Source organism: Nannochloropsis gaditana, assembly GCF_000240725.1.
Source record: "Nannochloropsis gaditana CCMP526 unplaced genomic scaffold scaffold015, whole genome shotgun sequence".
NCBI lineage: Eukaryota > Eustigmatophyceae > Eustigmatales > Monodopsidaceae > Microchloropsis > Microchloropsis gaditana.
Window position 1 is genome coordinate 103,105 of NW_005803938.1, and position 16,465 is coordinate 119,569.

The window sequence follows — 16,465 nt, forward strand, 5'->3', positions numbered from 1 at the left end:
GGCTCGTCGATTTGGAACCGCAATCAAGTATGTACACTCGGCGGGACAGCCGGCACGTCCACTCAGAGCGAGGCCCGTATATTGGACTAGTCTTTCCTTGCAACGAGAGAGAAAAATACAGATTTCCAGCTATTTTTGCACCAGAGCTAGCACAAGAATCAAGAACAGCGCTGGTGGCAGACGACATAAGCATGATTAACAGTTTTTTCTGAGTGTCAATTTACAAAACATTAATGACATACTAGGTGCGTCATTCTCTGTACACAGTTTACCCTAGTCGGCACATATCGGTGCGCTTGACAGGGCCTGCTCGTCGGGGCGGGAGGGAGTATGAGGGTGGCGCGAGACCAAGGAAAACAGAGAGCCAATCCAGGGAGCATCCAAAAAGCCCGCAGAGCATTGAAAAGCGCTTGCGAGGTGCATTAGTGCGCAAGTTCATAAACATAAACATTTCTCTCGCTCCTCCAATTTAAGCTCGCTCGAAGTACGCAGTGCGCGGGGGGCAACTGCTCCAACTTACTTGAAGGAGTTCACTAGCGAGACGGGATTTTACCTCCTTGCGCGTCTTTCAGTTCTTGCGCAAACTGGCCAAGACTTAAGCCGTCTTCAGCTTACTTCTCCTTTCTCCTCAACTCCCCATGTTTGAAGGAAGTTTACACACCAGGGCAGGACCTGTGTAAAAATGAGCTCCACGCCTCATTCGAAGCACGTCAGTACCGAGGGCAGGGAGAAGGTCTCGACCGCGCGACATCCTGAAAAGGACAACGGTATGCACATGAGATACCACATTGCCCTTCCTGACATTAAGAGCTGCTTATGCATTGAAAACATACCATGCATATACGGTCAATCCATGGCATTTATGTCGCAAAACATGCTTGCAGTCAGTAACACAGGGTATGCCAATAGCCCGTGAGAGGACCAATTCCATCTGCGATGTACCATATTCCCTGTGATAAAATGCTAAAAATGTCCCAGGAAACAGAAAGCTGTGGGGTGGGGTGCAAGAATGGTCAATTAAATGTGTGAGCAAATGTCTAAAGCCAGAAAGGAAGACCGATGATGAGAGGATGATCAGTCTCACGAGCATGCTGAGGGTCCCTTCACGAAGTCTCCAGATGCCCCGTTCACTTTTCCCACCCTTTTCTCATGTTGATCTTTCAAGGGCATCACCATCAGCATGAGCACCACCACTCCACCTCCCGTGGCGATGAGCATTGCGACGCGCACAATAAAGTTGTAGAAGACCAACGCAAGCATATCCACGATCATGATTACCACCATCACCATCATCACCATTACCATGACAACAGCATGAGCGCTCAGCAAAAGGGCGATCATTTACCATCCAAGAGACATTCACACAATTATGATGAGCACGGTCATACTCACGAGCCGATGGAGTCTCCCGGCGCTTTCCACACGCGCGACCAGCCCTTGAAAAGGGATTATTTAGAGCGCGCTTTTACAGTAGGCGTGGGTGGGCCGGTAGGATCTGGTAAGACAGCTTTATTGTATGCTCTCTGCAAGGCACTTCGTCATGATTACAGCATCGCCGCGGTAAGCAAGCGCGTGGGTGGGGAAAATGCAAAATTCACATAGCGGCGGCAGGGAGGACCTCTACCTCTCGGACCGTGTTGACAGACGTGAAGCTTGCCGAGGATCCGTCAAGAGGAATCATTTTCTTGCAATTTCTATAGACAAAGTGGTCGTCATATGGAAGCGAGATGCACCCAGCAAAGTTCTTAACCTTTGGGCCCCTTTCCTTGAACAGATAACCAATGACATCTTCACGCAAGAGGACGGGGAGTTTCTTTTACGGCACTCAGCCCTCGAGCCTGATCGTATCCTGGCAATTGAGACCGGTGGTTGCCCCCACGCGGCGATCCGGGAGGATATTTCAGCGAACCTGGCCGGGTGCGAGGGTATGACCGGCAAGCACAACGCAGATATAATTCTCGTGGAATCAGGTGGCGACAACCTAGCCGCCAACTTCAGCCGGGAACTCGCGGACTATATTATCTACGTCATAGATGTAGCGGGTGGGGACAAGGTGCCCCGCAAAGGGGGACCGGGTATCACCCAGTCGGATCTCCTCGTCATTAATAAGACCGATCTGGCTGACTCGGTGGGTGCCGATTTGGAGCGCATGGCCCGTGAGGCGGCTGTGATGCGCGGGGACGGGCCTGTTGTTATGGCTCAAGTGAAGTTTGACATTGGCGTTCAGGACATTATCGCGCACATCCTCAAGGCGTGGAAGTTAGCTACTGGAGTCATACGCCCCAAGAAAACATCAGGAATCAGGGACGTGGCGGAGAAAAGCTCCTGAGGTGCAAAAAGCCATCTTGCTTGAGATGGAAGATCGGTCAAGATAAATGCATGCGAGTTCAAGTTGTCTTTATCAGTCAACATGCTGATTCACAGAGAATGAGTCGGTTGAAAGTAAGGCATCTGACTGGGATAGGTCGAATAAATTGGGGTAGTGCTTGTTAGTACCGCGTCATGTCGCACGTAATGAGTGGTATGGAGAGCTGAGTCCGCGTGCGCTTAAACTCGGGGCGCGATCCAATTTGTTATCCTCTATCGGCGTATTTTCTATTGTAAATACTCTGCTAAAGATCAATCTGGGGTCGAGGGTAGAATTTGGTGAGAGTCCTTTTGAAACACATCCGAGCAATCGCCTGGCCCCGACTATCCCTCTCACTGAGAAATGGACAAGGTTTCAGCTTTCTTATGTCGTTGCTCGCAACGAAATGCACTATTATGCAGGAAAGGAAAGAAGGGCTCGATAACGAACAGGGCAAACTCTAATCAAGGAGCATTCGGGAGCGAGAAGTCATGGGAATGAACCAGAGCATTTTTTTTCAAATCCTTGAGATTTGCTTTTTTTGTTAAATGGGCTCCTGTATGCACATATGTACTATTCATAATCACGCCAGCAGTTAGGAGGAAAAGTGCAGTAAGGTAGGCTGCCACGCAACATGGCACATGAACTGAGACAAGAAGCCGCGAAAGTCCATCCGTATCTACTGGCACCCGACCAGGACAACATCGAATAGTGAATTGCACAGGCGAACTGAGATAATGGGGCCTGTTTCCAGACATTCGTGGGGCACTTAATGTTGCAAGTTATCCCTGTCTACTTTTGCGCGCATGTTAAGTGTTGCTTCCAGCGAGCGGACTCCGAAAGGCTCGGGCTCGGGACCCGGACACCATCATGGTGATGTCACGCCCCCCATCTATTAGATCACTCTGCCTCCTTCACTCTTCCACCTGCCTCTACGAAACTTTGTGGCATTAACCTCACAAAAACTCATTTTTTTCCGACGTGCTAGGCTTATAATTATGCTGCCATGCTCGGTCACTGCTTCGACAGCTCTAACTACTTCAAAAGCAGACTCTGTGCAGGGGATCAACGGTACCAGTCCTGACGACGATGGCTCTGGAACGGACACAGAACATGACAGAAGTATGGTGCGAAGTGGGTCCTTGCTGAATCATAGTGCGCATCACTTGTATGAGAAGATCAAAGTGGACGACGAAAAAGAGGGCGCAAATCAACAACTAGAAGATCAGCAGCAGCAGCAACGCTCACATCACTGCCAGCAAGCTCGAGAAAGGAGCGAAAATCTTCCGGGCGGTCAGTCTCGTATTTACAGCTCTGTGGTGCCCTTATGCCCTTGGGGTAGCATGGTAGCACATACCACCCTTTTTGTCCACCCTAGAAAGGTTCTGGTTGAGTCCAAATCATCATCGTTATGTTCAGGAGATATGTTGTCGCATGTGCTCTCGTTTATGATTCAGTCAGACCGCCTGCGCATGGTGTCAACCTGTCGCTGGCTTAGACAAGAGCGATTGTATGTACTCCGGGAGCTTGACATGCGTCAACCTCAGCAGGGCGCCGCCGCCGACTGCATTCTGTGGGAGAGAACCGCCACTCTCGGTGAGAAGGCGAAAAGCAGCTGTAATACCGGTAGTAGTGTTTCGCAAAGTTGTGCCTCTAAGGCAACTGGCATGCTCGAGGCTCTTGAAGTAAGTGAGGAAGATGTAGCCCAGCAAGAAGAAGTCTCAATCCAGGAACAAGCAACGGCAGGAGGAGAGCTTCTTATACGACAGCGCCATTCAAATGGTAAGGCGTCTGAGCTATCGGTCTCTCCTATTCAAGGATCAACACTGGAGCGGTCCGCGGTTTCATTATTGCAACATACGCCCCTTTTACGGCGGATGCGCTATCGGGGCGAGGTGCACTACCTTACACGGGCCCTCACCTGCCCGGCGACTCCTCCTCTGAGGCAACTTTTGGCGCTGGACCTCTGCGAGACGAGCATGAATGCCCGCGGGGCAAAATGTTTGGCAGCAGCGTTTGCTGAAGGTGTATGCCCTCAGCTTGGTCATCTTGACCTGAGCGACAACCCGGAAATAGGGGAGGCGGGAGCGGGGGCGTTGGGGCGGGCATTGGAAGATGGAGCGTTGCCTCACTTGCAAGGGCTCTTGCTGTTCGGCGACAGGATTCAAAACGGGGGACTAGCTATCGCGCGTGCCATGGCGAGTGGCAACCTGTCCAACCTGGAGATTCTAGATCTGTCCGGCGCCGGACTTGGCACTGCATGCGTCGTGGAGCTCTCGAGGACGCTGGAATCCGGGCACTGTCCGCGCTTAGAGCAGTTGGGTTTGTCAGACAACAATGTGGAGGAGCTTGGAGTCCAGTGCTTGGCTCTAGCACTGGGGGTGCGTGCCTCTGCAGGTTGCTCTCACCTGGAAAAACTCCACGTTGGCGGCAACGTGGTGGGCTCAGGCGGCGCCCAGAAGCTCGCCCAAGCCTTGCGTCGCGATGGGTGTGGTTCACGCCTATCCTTGCTGGAGCTGCACAGCGCGCGATTGGGCGGAGAGGGCATTCGCGAAATCACTGAAGCCTTGAAGGCCGGGGCTTGTGGAGGACTACGCGAGTTGTGGCTAGATGACAATACGGAAAATGGGGAGCGAAGAGATGAAGCGGTGCACGACATCATGGAGGTGCTGGCGAGTGGCGCTTTACCAGCCCTTCAGGCGCTAGGACTGAATTGGACAGGTTTAGGGGGTAGTGGGGCTGCTGCGTTGGCTTTGGCTCTCACAATTTTTCCGCGCCCAAACCTGCATCGTCTGGATTTGAGATCCACCTCCATCACTGGCCTGGCACTTGCACCTTTAGCGGATGCCTTGTCCAGGCATGTGTGTCCGTCTCTTCGATGGTTGGATCTGAGCGGAAACGCTTTGTTTCTAAGCGGAGCGCGAGAGCTTGCTCGGGCCCTGAAAGCCGGTGCTGGCAGTAATTTACGGCGGTTGGATTTGCATGCTGTCGGACTGGAAGGGACAGGAATACGGGAGATTGCAGGTGCCTTACAGCAGCGCGCATGCCCCGAACTGATGGGACTGGGATTAGCATTAAATCGCATTGGTCACCAGGGAGCTGTCATGCTAGGAGAAGCCATAGCAGCAGGGGGACTGGCGAAATTGGTGGGCTTAGAATTGCATAAGAACGAATTGGGCGATGCCGGTGTGGTGGCGCTAACCGATGTTTTGGCGTCTGGTTCCTGTCCCATGCTCATGTATCTAGGTATGTCAACAAGCCGTGCCACGGACGTCGGAGCGCAAGCACTCGTGGAGGGCATCAGAAAAGGGCCCGGCCTTGCCCGGCTGGAGCGTCTCAACCTTCAAGACAATTGGATAGGGCGACAAGGACTCGCTCGTTTGGAGGATATTGTGAGTGTTGTGGCAGCCCGAGGGGGTCGTCTTCGCTTGGAACTATCAGGAAACGGGACACGGCAAATAGTCAGCCGCGAAGCAGGATGGATCCTGAACAGTACGAAGCGAGCATGTGTTGGTTTATTGGTAGGGGGAGGGACAGTCATAGGGGCGTTGGCAATCAATTTAGTGACGAAACGGCCAGAATATCGTCTAGCATTGCCTCTTAGGAATGAAGCATTGCAATCTACCATAATGGCGATCCTGTACTTTCTAGGAGCGTTGATTGTTGGCATAGCCCAAGGTCATGGGCTCCTCCGGTCGTGGGACCAAGGCAGTCCCGCGGGCGACTTCAGAACCAATAGGTGGGGAAGCTTTGAGGTCGGTTTAGCAGGACAAGATATGACATTTGAGAGGAGAAGGGTCCCTGGTTACGTCATGGGTGTTGTGATACTCGGAGATGTGGCCGTGACCTCTACAGGCATGCAACGTTCCGCGGAGGACTTCTTTCTACTGCTGGAATGGACTATCGGGATAATTGTCGGCATTGGCCTGACATTTCAACTCTCAAGGTATCGATAAATTGAAGCTTTCAAGACCTCTCGAATGTGAAAATTTTCCAAAACGGAAAAAAAGCAATACACCAGCTAACGTCAATTTCTGCGTGATCGAAGGAAGAGGATCAAAGATTATGCCGGGCCAATTTTTTAAGTGTCCAAGCTCAATGCACTCACACTACCAATACAAACGTGTGAACATAATTCATTACGTGGTCAAGTCAGACATCCGACGTGCCAAAAGTCCCACCCATCTACATACTTTGTCATCTTTCCTTCCGGAAAAAAATCTGATACATGCGCAATGCTTCTTATTTTGATCCGGAAGTCCGACTGCCGCGGAGTGATTTACTCTGAGGCTTCGGGGGCGAGTAGGAAAGCACACGCATACTCCCCAAGCCAGCAGCCATGTTGTTGCCTCGTGCCGCCCAGCCTTCAGCATTATTAACTCGCCTTAACGTTAACGCAAATACCTTCTCCATTCGCGATTCGCGTAGAATAGAGATTGTTTGGTTGACCGAGTGGACAGGTGTACCATTCACCTTCAGCAATACATCTCCCAGCTTGATGCCAGCCCGCATCGAGGGATTTGTCAAAGTTGCACTTGTGCCGTTGCCGCCTGGCCCTCCACCACTTGCTCCGCTGCCGACCCCAGTCAGATGCTTTGGAGATCGAAATCCACCTACAACCACCTCTCCACTTTCGTCTCGCAAAAAGATTCCGAGGCCAAGATCACTCACAGGCAAAACAACAACGTACTCATTACCTGGAGTGCGGTTTGATGACAACGCCGAGCAACTCGGAAGGGGAAGAGGCGCGAATTTGGAGACAGGGGGTGAAGATCGGGAAAATGCTCCACCAGATTTTGCAGACTCAAAACGCGCTGGAAGCGAAGGAGGGGACAAAGAGCCTTGCCGAGGAGAACGAGGCGCCTTGACTGGACGACTACCTCCCACTTGATGATGACGAAAAGACTGTGGAACGGCATCACATTTGCGAGCCTCTTCACTTGTACTTGTATTCCCACCAATGTGATTTTTTCCTCCGGTAGAGCCTCCCCAAAAGCTCTGGGAAGATAGAGAGGCTGCTTCGCCTTCAGCAAGTGTCTTCGCAGAGTGTTCCCCACCCGAATCACTAGATTGTCGAAGACTGCTCACACTGGTGCTAGGATATGGCGCGAAACTTGATGCTGAGGATGGCAAGAAGGGCAAGTTTACCGCTTCCTGCGCAGGGCGTGTTAAATCCTCATACGCGCGTCGAGGAGACAAGGGGGCCGACAAATGTCCATGACTGGGGGACGTCGGCTTCGTCGGACATACACCGCCACCGAGGGTCACGTTGCGACCCACATCGACGGATTTGACGCCTACAGGCGCGGCCACGACTGCCGATAAAGGAGGCGGTGACGGACGAGATTCTCCGGTTTCATTCCCATTTTCTTGGTTGTACGGAGCTTGAAGCCCCATCAAACCCATTGTACGCTCTAGTGCAGCCATGTCGGAGCGTTGCTGGTGGTCAGCGACTGGCCCCGGGGACGCTGAAGATGCTCCTTTGGGTCGTAGACCGTGTAATATTCCGCTCCACTTCCCACTTTGCCTGAGAAAAGGGTGTGATAGTGATTGACGTGTAAATTTACGAGTATAATGAATGCCAATTTGGTGACAAGAAGCAAGAATGCACGCGTCAACCCAAGAACCTTGAAGCACGCACGAATACAAACCATTGTCCTTGCCTTCAAATCTGGAAACGCACACACACACGTTTCTCATCAAAATCTTAATGGGATGCTGCAACGCATCGCATATTCGGGCGCAATTTTATCACACCACTCACCTCCCGTCAATGAAACCGGAGGTAGTTTGAAATCCTATGTCATTCAAGGGCGCAGAAGGTACTGCATCAACGCTTCGCGATCTTGTCGCTGAATATGCATCTAGTCCATAATTTGTCCGAGCATCTGATAGACCCAAATTCTGAGGAGAGACCGACGCGGAGCTGAAAGGCGAAAGAGCATCAGCGAAAGTAGATTCGTCGTCCTCATCTGACTCTCCCGGTTCGTAAACCTCGTCCGGCGTGATGTGCTCACAGGGCACAGGATGCTCCGACTGGACCTTAAAGTTAAACTGTGAAAGACTGGCACCGCGGCGCATTATACGGGACAAAACCCTCTTGCCCATGCTCCCGCGGCTAGGGCCCTGAGGGTCGACGACGAGGCGTAAATCTCGAAAATCAAGGAAGCCGTACATCTTGTTCTCCTGCAACTGAGGCGGCAACAAATAGCTCTCGCGCAGCATCTCCCCATCCCTGACCATCCATAGCCCTACATGAGTCAAGCGTTGATCTTTATTCAAGACGCGGCCCTTACCATACAGCACCGTCTTTTCCATCTCCGCAAAGCATGCGGCGAAGGCCGCCATCCAAGTCTTCTTGTCTGACATGTCCGCGCATTGTACGACAAATGATTTTGCACGTGTGGCTAAAATGAACGTCTTCTCTGCATTGCCCGAATCGACGACGAAGAGCTCGCTCAGGTCTACTTTTCGGTGGAGAGTGCATTTCTCGGAGGATGCAATTTTACGCGCGCCGTAAATCAGAAGATCGTTTAAAAGAACAAACTGACGTGCTTTAGGTCCCTTTCGACATACTTTTACAAGCATGCCTTCTTTCTCAAATTTCCTAGACGCAGTGACCAGGTTCTTAAGTGAAATGAGTTAAATCGGCAAAAAGAAGTGAGTTCGGGCACGACAGTAGGGCTACAAAGAGCAAACCAAAAAAATCGTTCACGTATGCGATACCGCATCGGATCGACGACAAATCTGCTATCAATTAAAATGCTGCTGCACTCCTAGCTCAACCATTACCTCATATCGCAAACAAATACGCACCGTATCCCATCGCTCTTGAATTTCGATGACCTTAAAGCGCTTCTCTTGCCGTTTAATATCTTCATTTATGGCACCGACAACGCCGGAAACCAATTTGACGGCTGCCTCCAAATCTTCAAAATCAGGATGCTCCTCGGGTGTATGTTTTAATAACTCGGTCAGGAGCAGCTTGTAGCGTGGAATTCTCTGTATAGGCATTATCAGATAAGCCCGAAGATTCAGCCCCTTGCAACCTTCTTGAAGCTCGCACGCTGGAATGGGGAAGAATTAAATTGACATCATGAGAAAGAAAAGCCAATGCCTACACTATTCGAAGAAGTAATCGTGTCTATACGACCTTTCAAGGACATGACACCGGACGTTAGTAGATCCATCCTTCGGAAACCTGCTTACCTCTTACGAAAGCGGCAAAGTCTAACCGCGTTTCTATTAAATTAAGGAGCGTCTCCATGGCACGGTCATAGTTGCTGACATAGCTTGAGTACATTTTAAAAAACGGAGCAGCTTTTTTGAAGAAACCACCGAAGGCCTGAGAGCCGCGTTGGAGCTCGGAAAACTGCTCTACGACGTGGCCATTGAAAATGAGAAGCTGCTCGATGTTCGAAAAAATCTCCTGAAGGAAAGAATTTGGGAGAGGAGGATGTGTCGACTCCGCGTTACCAGCGATCTCTGCGTTCCAATACCGAAGCGGCTTTATAAAGGTTTTGGTAAGAACCATCATTTGCTCCACGAATGATTTCTCACTGTCCAAAATTTCCCGTGCGACTTGGTCGCGGCGGCGGCTGCGAGAGCGTGGAGTGAGTGGCAAATTACTGGCACCATCGGTGACTGGCGGATTAGATGGGGACCATGATGGCACGCGTGTAGGTGTGGGGGGGTAAGTGTCTTCCCCGGCCGGCATTATGCTGGCAGTGGAGCAGACGCGCTTAAAGGGAACCGCACGACTGTCCTAGGCTCGCTCCTGATCACACCGCTGCTAAAACTGTCAAGGAAGGATACACAGACGGGAGCACTTCATTTGTGCACCATCTGCCCTGGGAGCTTTATGTCTCGTTCACGACATGAGTCGGGCTTCCCTTGCGCTGGCGATTTCATCGTTTTACTCGAAATGATTGCTTTAATTGTCCTTTACCAACGCGGCCTAGAGTCATTAAAGATATAAAAGGCGTCACATGAGATCGATTTGCGCGAGACGCGATTTGAAAGGACCCCTAATACCCACTACACACAGAACACATCCATCCCCCAACTGACCGCTTGCTCGAACCGCCAGGCTCCTCCGGGTATCAAAGCATAATGTTATTTATATCGTCATGTCCGGCATCTTGTCCCCAGGCACTGCGTCCACGGACAGTCCAAGGCGTGAGGTGAAGCAATAAAAACATATCTCACTGTTACTAAAACTTACTAATTATGTATTCAAACAAGTATTATTCCCAATATTCGATAACATGGATTCACGGATTGGCTCTTTCCAAAATTTCAAAGATATAAATTATCCTTTACGGGTCCAACCAAGAAAAAGACGACACAATACAAAGCAGTAACAAATCCCCTCTTCATATTTTTTGTGTGGATTTTATGAATAATGAGTGCTAGTGAGACAAAGTACCGCTGAAGCGCTTTTGCTTACTCCTTCATTTCTCATACTATCCTCACCTCAGCTCTCAGTCATGAGATTTGAACACTACTACTTTTACGAATGAGTTTGGACAAAATCAGGCCAGGCCTCCACTTAACAGCACCGAAGTCAATCTCACCCTGGCCGGCCATCGAAGTGTCATCCGTACTTTTTCTCCCAGAACTTTTCGTACGGTTGAATTCATTGCTCGTGGAGCAATCGCTTCTTTCATCGCACTTCTCAGTATCTCCATTATTACCCTTCCACCTTTCACTAGTGCTTCTCCTCCCAAAACTTATCTTACGGCTAAATATGTTGCCCTTCGAGCTATCACTTTGTTGACCGCGGATTTCAGTGTCTTTGCTATTTTCTTGTACCCTTTCGCTTGTGCTCCTTCTTCCAAGACTTTTCTTACGACTAAACACACTGACTTTCGAGACATTGGTAACTCGATCACGAATTCGAGCTTCATTAATCAAATCAGCTTTGTCTGCAGCGGAGAGTGCAGCTATGGGATTCAGATGTGTCTCCGCTCCGTCGTATTCTGAGGTTTGTACCGCGTCAAGAATAGCTTTCGCTGCTGTATGCTTTGAACGGTAGGGCTCATAATCATGAATGTCCATTAAATTACTTTGTTCCTTCACAATTGGATTGGGCAGACTTGTTCCTATCTGATGGTTTGTCTCTCGCGGCGGAGCAAGGGAGGCCTCAACACAGCGCGATATGCCCTTTTCGTCTATTCGTGTGTACTCGTACGATAAAGAGTGAGCCAAGGGAGAGCGCCTCCCACTTGGTCGCAAAGCTTTAGGACTAGCCATCGGACTTGAAGATATAAAAGGCGTCAACAAGGAAGTAGGACTCTGCCAAAGCTTGCTATTTCCACTCTGTGATCCGCCAATCGGGCGGAATACGGCTGCATCATCCAAGTTAGCGTTCAATTTTTTGTCTTTATACGTTGGGCTGGTGGGAGAAAGTTCGCGGGAGTGCTGCCGCAAGATTTCTGACAAGGGCATGTCTCGGGAGGATTGCCGAGCGATGAGTGGTGGTGGCGAGGAAACACCACTTGCACCAGATGGTACGAAGTCAAGTGAAGTCTGACGCATGATGAAAGGTGGATTTCCGTTTTCTCCCCAGTTCGACGTCGGGGAAGAGGACTGGCGCGCAATAAATGGAGATGACGGGGAAATAACTAGATCCCTAGAGACCTGTCGCATAATTGAAGGACTCCCGTTGCCACGCGACTGGTCTTCGAGACCGGCGCCAGTTACAGCAGACATAGTCGTAGCTTGAAATTCCTCGATTGTCTTGGCAGCCCGCTCATCGTCGTAGTTTCGCCCATGAGCGGCATAAGTAATCTTATCTCCGTGAGAACCCCAAAGTCGTCCAGCAATGCGGAGACCATTGAGAAAATCACGAGTTCCCGTGCTAGACATCTGCAGCTATAGTTCGAGGTAAATTTGTAGGGAAAACCCAAAAGATCTTAGAGAGCCGTGCGTGAGAGTTGAAGTGGCAAGCTGGCTAGCGCAGCCAGGGATCTGCATTAACGGTATTGCGCGGCGGCAGCCGTCGTATACTGCTCTTGTCAGGTTCCAGAGCAGAGGCTCCCCGGCGAAAAGAAAAAAGTCTATAATAAGTAAGGAAATTTTGTTTTTTTTTTAAAATGCTGTGATTCTATATGTGTTTAAATTCTCATTTACCGTGAGGATGTTGCAAATGCCACCTACCAAGCCGCTGTCCGAATTCAAACATTTAAATTAATTTGTCCGTGAACATGACAGGGGACATATGTCCGACTACAGGGAAAGACATTTTCCTGAAAAGTTTCTAGACTTCTTCTCACCAATGTACGAGGATTTTCCATACACATTTTTTCCCCATCAGGATACGAGCTCCAAAAACAAAAATGTCTGGGCAAGTAGCGTTGCGTTGTAGCATATTCCCTTTTTCAGCCATCTTAACCTCTTTTGTCTCACATTACAATCCACATTGCTAAAAACAAGATGACGCTCCTCTCTTTAAAGACGCTGAGTTAAATATCGATCATTCAGTGCAGCATATCCCCGCCTTTGGCTCTCCTCGCGAACGATGGATGACACCTCACGTAGCTTTGGAACCACCCCTCCCCTAAACTCCTTGATAAGTTCCACCGAACCATCCGGCGTGTCTAGGTAGACCTTAAACTCATGAGGGTATGCCCTAAATACCCAACCTTTCGTGACACGTTTGACAACGTAAATCGGCTCCCATTTCCCACCCTGTGCAATATCATAATTCAATGAAAAAGGCGCGTTGATTGCCACCACCGGTGCATCCGTTTTTAACCCGCTTGCTTTGCTCCATTGAGATCCCGTCCCCGGGGAAAGGGCGAATATAATATCATTTGCGCGTGATGCGGCCTCCACGTCCAGAGCATTAATGCGCGTAAGCATAGCCTTGCTAGATATTTTTATGATATTTGGGTCCACGGCCCCGTCGTATGTCAAGATCAGCGTACGTTTGCCCGTCTTGCCAGCAACTCGGCTGGCAATGTCCACGTTTGCGTAAGCCACACTTTGTCTCCTCAAAATGTTGTCAGGCCCTTTGAGACGAGCTGCCACCGCCTTATTATAATTCACTGTGAATCATTGCGACATAGGAACAGGTAGAAAAGAAACATCAGTACATATTCTCAAAAATTTGCCCTGAGGCTTTTTTTAAAAAAGAAAGGGGTCCTTCAAAAAGAGTGTGAAGGAGGACATAAATGGATACCACGAGATACTAGGAAGCTGAACGCAAGGTGGAAAATCCCAAACATTGCACTTACTATTAAGCTCAGTCCCAAATTCACGCTCTTCCATGTTAGGAAGGGGTGGGAAAAGCACCTCTGAAGTCTTGACACCTGAGTGACGGTGTGTTATGCGCAAAATGTGAAAAACATCGATTAAATACAGTGCCATTCATTACAAGTACCTCTTACCGTCTCTGACCGCCGCATTTATGGCGGCGGAGGCTTGATTGACAAGGGTGTTATCAAACCATCCGCCATACAGCTTGGGCAAACTGGGCCCTTTATCCACAAGCTTCGAAGGTGGCGGCGTGGCAAGGGTACTGCGCGATGTGCCTGTTGACGACGTTGAGGCCTGAGCTTGTGTGGCCCAATTTCCGAAGAATGCCAGACTGTGAGGTCTCATGCCCTGGATGCTGTTGGAGCTGCCCGCCAAATGACAATGCCCTCTCAACGTCACTGCTAGAATCACTCCTAACTGCAAAGGTAGAGATATCCAGCCGCTACTGGAATGCATGCTGCGGGGCAGAGGAACAAAATAGCCGTCGATTGAGCGATGCGCCTGTGATAGAAATTGGCGCCCGTAGACACAGGGACAATGTACAGATCAAAAACATCCACCGCCCCATTTGCGACATTGTAAAACAAAAAAACAAGAATATTACCGACGGGAGCGGACAGTGGTGGCAGCTGTGTGCTCATGCGCCTTCTTTATCTTCATCCCTCGCTGCATTTCCCCCGCCGCATGCGCCCCGCTGGGAGGGCTTGCTTCTTGACTGCGTGTCCTTGCTCCCGTCTGGCTTTCCTTACCCTCAAAATGTATCACTTGGATGTTTTGAGACTTTAGGCGGCTCTCTTTATATCGTCGCTGTATATAGTCTTGTAGTGGCGGGGGAAGTGCTCCGACGACAAGCTCTCAGGCTAGGCTAGTGACACAGACGCTGGATGTCTATAATGGCAACTCGGGTTTCGCAGAAACATCCACGCCCAAAGCTTGCTCCTGTTCAAGCCGGGTGAAGTTTTTGATTCGAGGCTTCCCACATTTTAGAAAATACGTTTCACACACAGGTTCACATGCGGTGATTCAGCGGATGTCCAACAAGTACCTGTCTCGGGTGCGATGAGCAACTTGATTCCGCCACAAAGCTTTGTGTAGGCTCAAAGGTCCAGGACGCATCTTCACCACTAGCTCTCCATTGCTCTCTACCTTATTGGGCCAGCGCTGCCTGCTATTCTTTGCATGAGCTCTGGTCGTGTCCGAGCTCCCTTCTCCTGTTTTACTACTTGCATGCTCACGCTGTTCTGCAGAACAGCAGGAGCTGCAGCCCACGTTTCTTTCCTGACATCGTCTCAAAGGCCGTTGTCGTCCTCCCATTGTAACAGTCGGATTTTGTGCGGCAGCAGCCGGATGCTCAACATGATGAAGGCCGCTGCCGGGGACTCGTCTCAATTGAATCGATTTGTTGACGTGCATTGCCATATTATCCATGAGCAATTTGCTGGAGAAGAAGACGCCGTGGCTCAAAGAGCGAAAGAGAAGGGACTGGAGTACTGTGTGGTTAACGGATTGGAGCCGCAGTCGAACCGAGCCGTGCTTAAGCTTTGTGACCGTCACCCTAGCAGCCTCTTACCGGCCCTGGGCATCTATCCGCTCGATGCAGCCTGCAATGTAATCAACCCTGAGGCTTGGAGAAACCCTTTTCCACCCCCCGACAAGTTCGATGTAGACGCAGAGGTGGAGTTTATCGACCGGATGTGTGCAGAGGGCAAGGTGGTGGCCGTCGGGGAGTGCGGTCTGGACGCTTACTATTGCACAGATCCCGTCGAGTTTGCGGAACAGGAACGCGTGCTCCGGAAGTTGATAGTGGTTGCCAAAAAGCACGATCTGCCTCTGATACTGCACACACGCAAAGCTGAACTTCGGACTTTCGAGATTTTGCAGGAGATGGGTGTAGTCAAGGCAGATTTCCACTGCTTTTGTGGAAAAACAAAACTGGGAAAAAGGATAGCTGAGGCTGGATACTATCTCTCGATACCCTCTGTGGTTGCGCGAAGTGAGTCCTTCAAAAAGCTCGTGAAAGAAGTCCCCTTAGATCAACTCTTAACAGAGACCGATTCGCCTTACCAGGGCCCCGAAAAGAACGTGCGGAATGAGCCCGCCACTGTCCCTATCGGCGTGCAGGCCATGGCTGAGGTTAAAGGCATTTCATTGGAGGAGGCCATGAACTCTATACGGGAAAATTTTCGACGTTTGATGAGGAAATAAGTTTGCAAGAGCAACTTCCTACCGTGACGCGGATTTCAAAGTTATCTCGCGAGCGGAAAGAATATCGAGCTCCCGCTACTTTTTGTCTATCGCATTGCTTGAATCTAAGAACAATCTTTGTTTTTTGAAAGGAAAAACGTCGCGTCGGAAGTCCGATCGTGCTTCTTGATTCAACAGGAGCGATAAGTTTCCCGCTCCCTGCAGGTCCCGATTCCTGAAGAAGCAAACAATAAACCTCAAGCCGATCAACCCACAGCATTTTCTCAGGACTAGTAGATACATTGAAAGTGTGCTCAGTCAAAATCACTTACACGTGCCTTGATCTGTTATGTCTAATCAACTCTATCTTAAAGCCCACGACTTACACAAAGGTCAGAAAGATGGGAGTCTGGGTTCTCCTTTTACCATTTCAAACAATTCATGCCCTATGACTGTGGTGACTTAATGCTGTCATTTCCATCTTTACCATTTGCTATCTATATTTGGCCGATGCGAACCCGACTTCCGCGGTCAAATCGACCTCGAATGGGATGCAATCTCTCTGAGGAGGGCAAGCTTGTCATTCCCCCACGCCTTATGACCCCTGATCCCTCCTCCCTATTCTTTGCCTGGGGATTGCCCATGTCTGTCAGTGCGGCCGACGGGACGGCC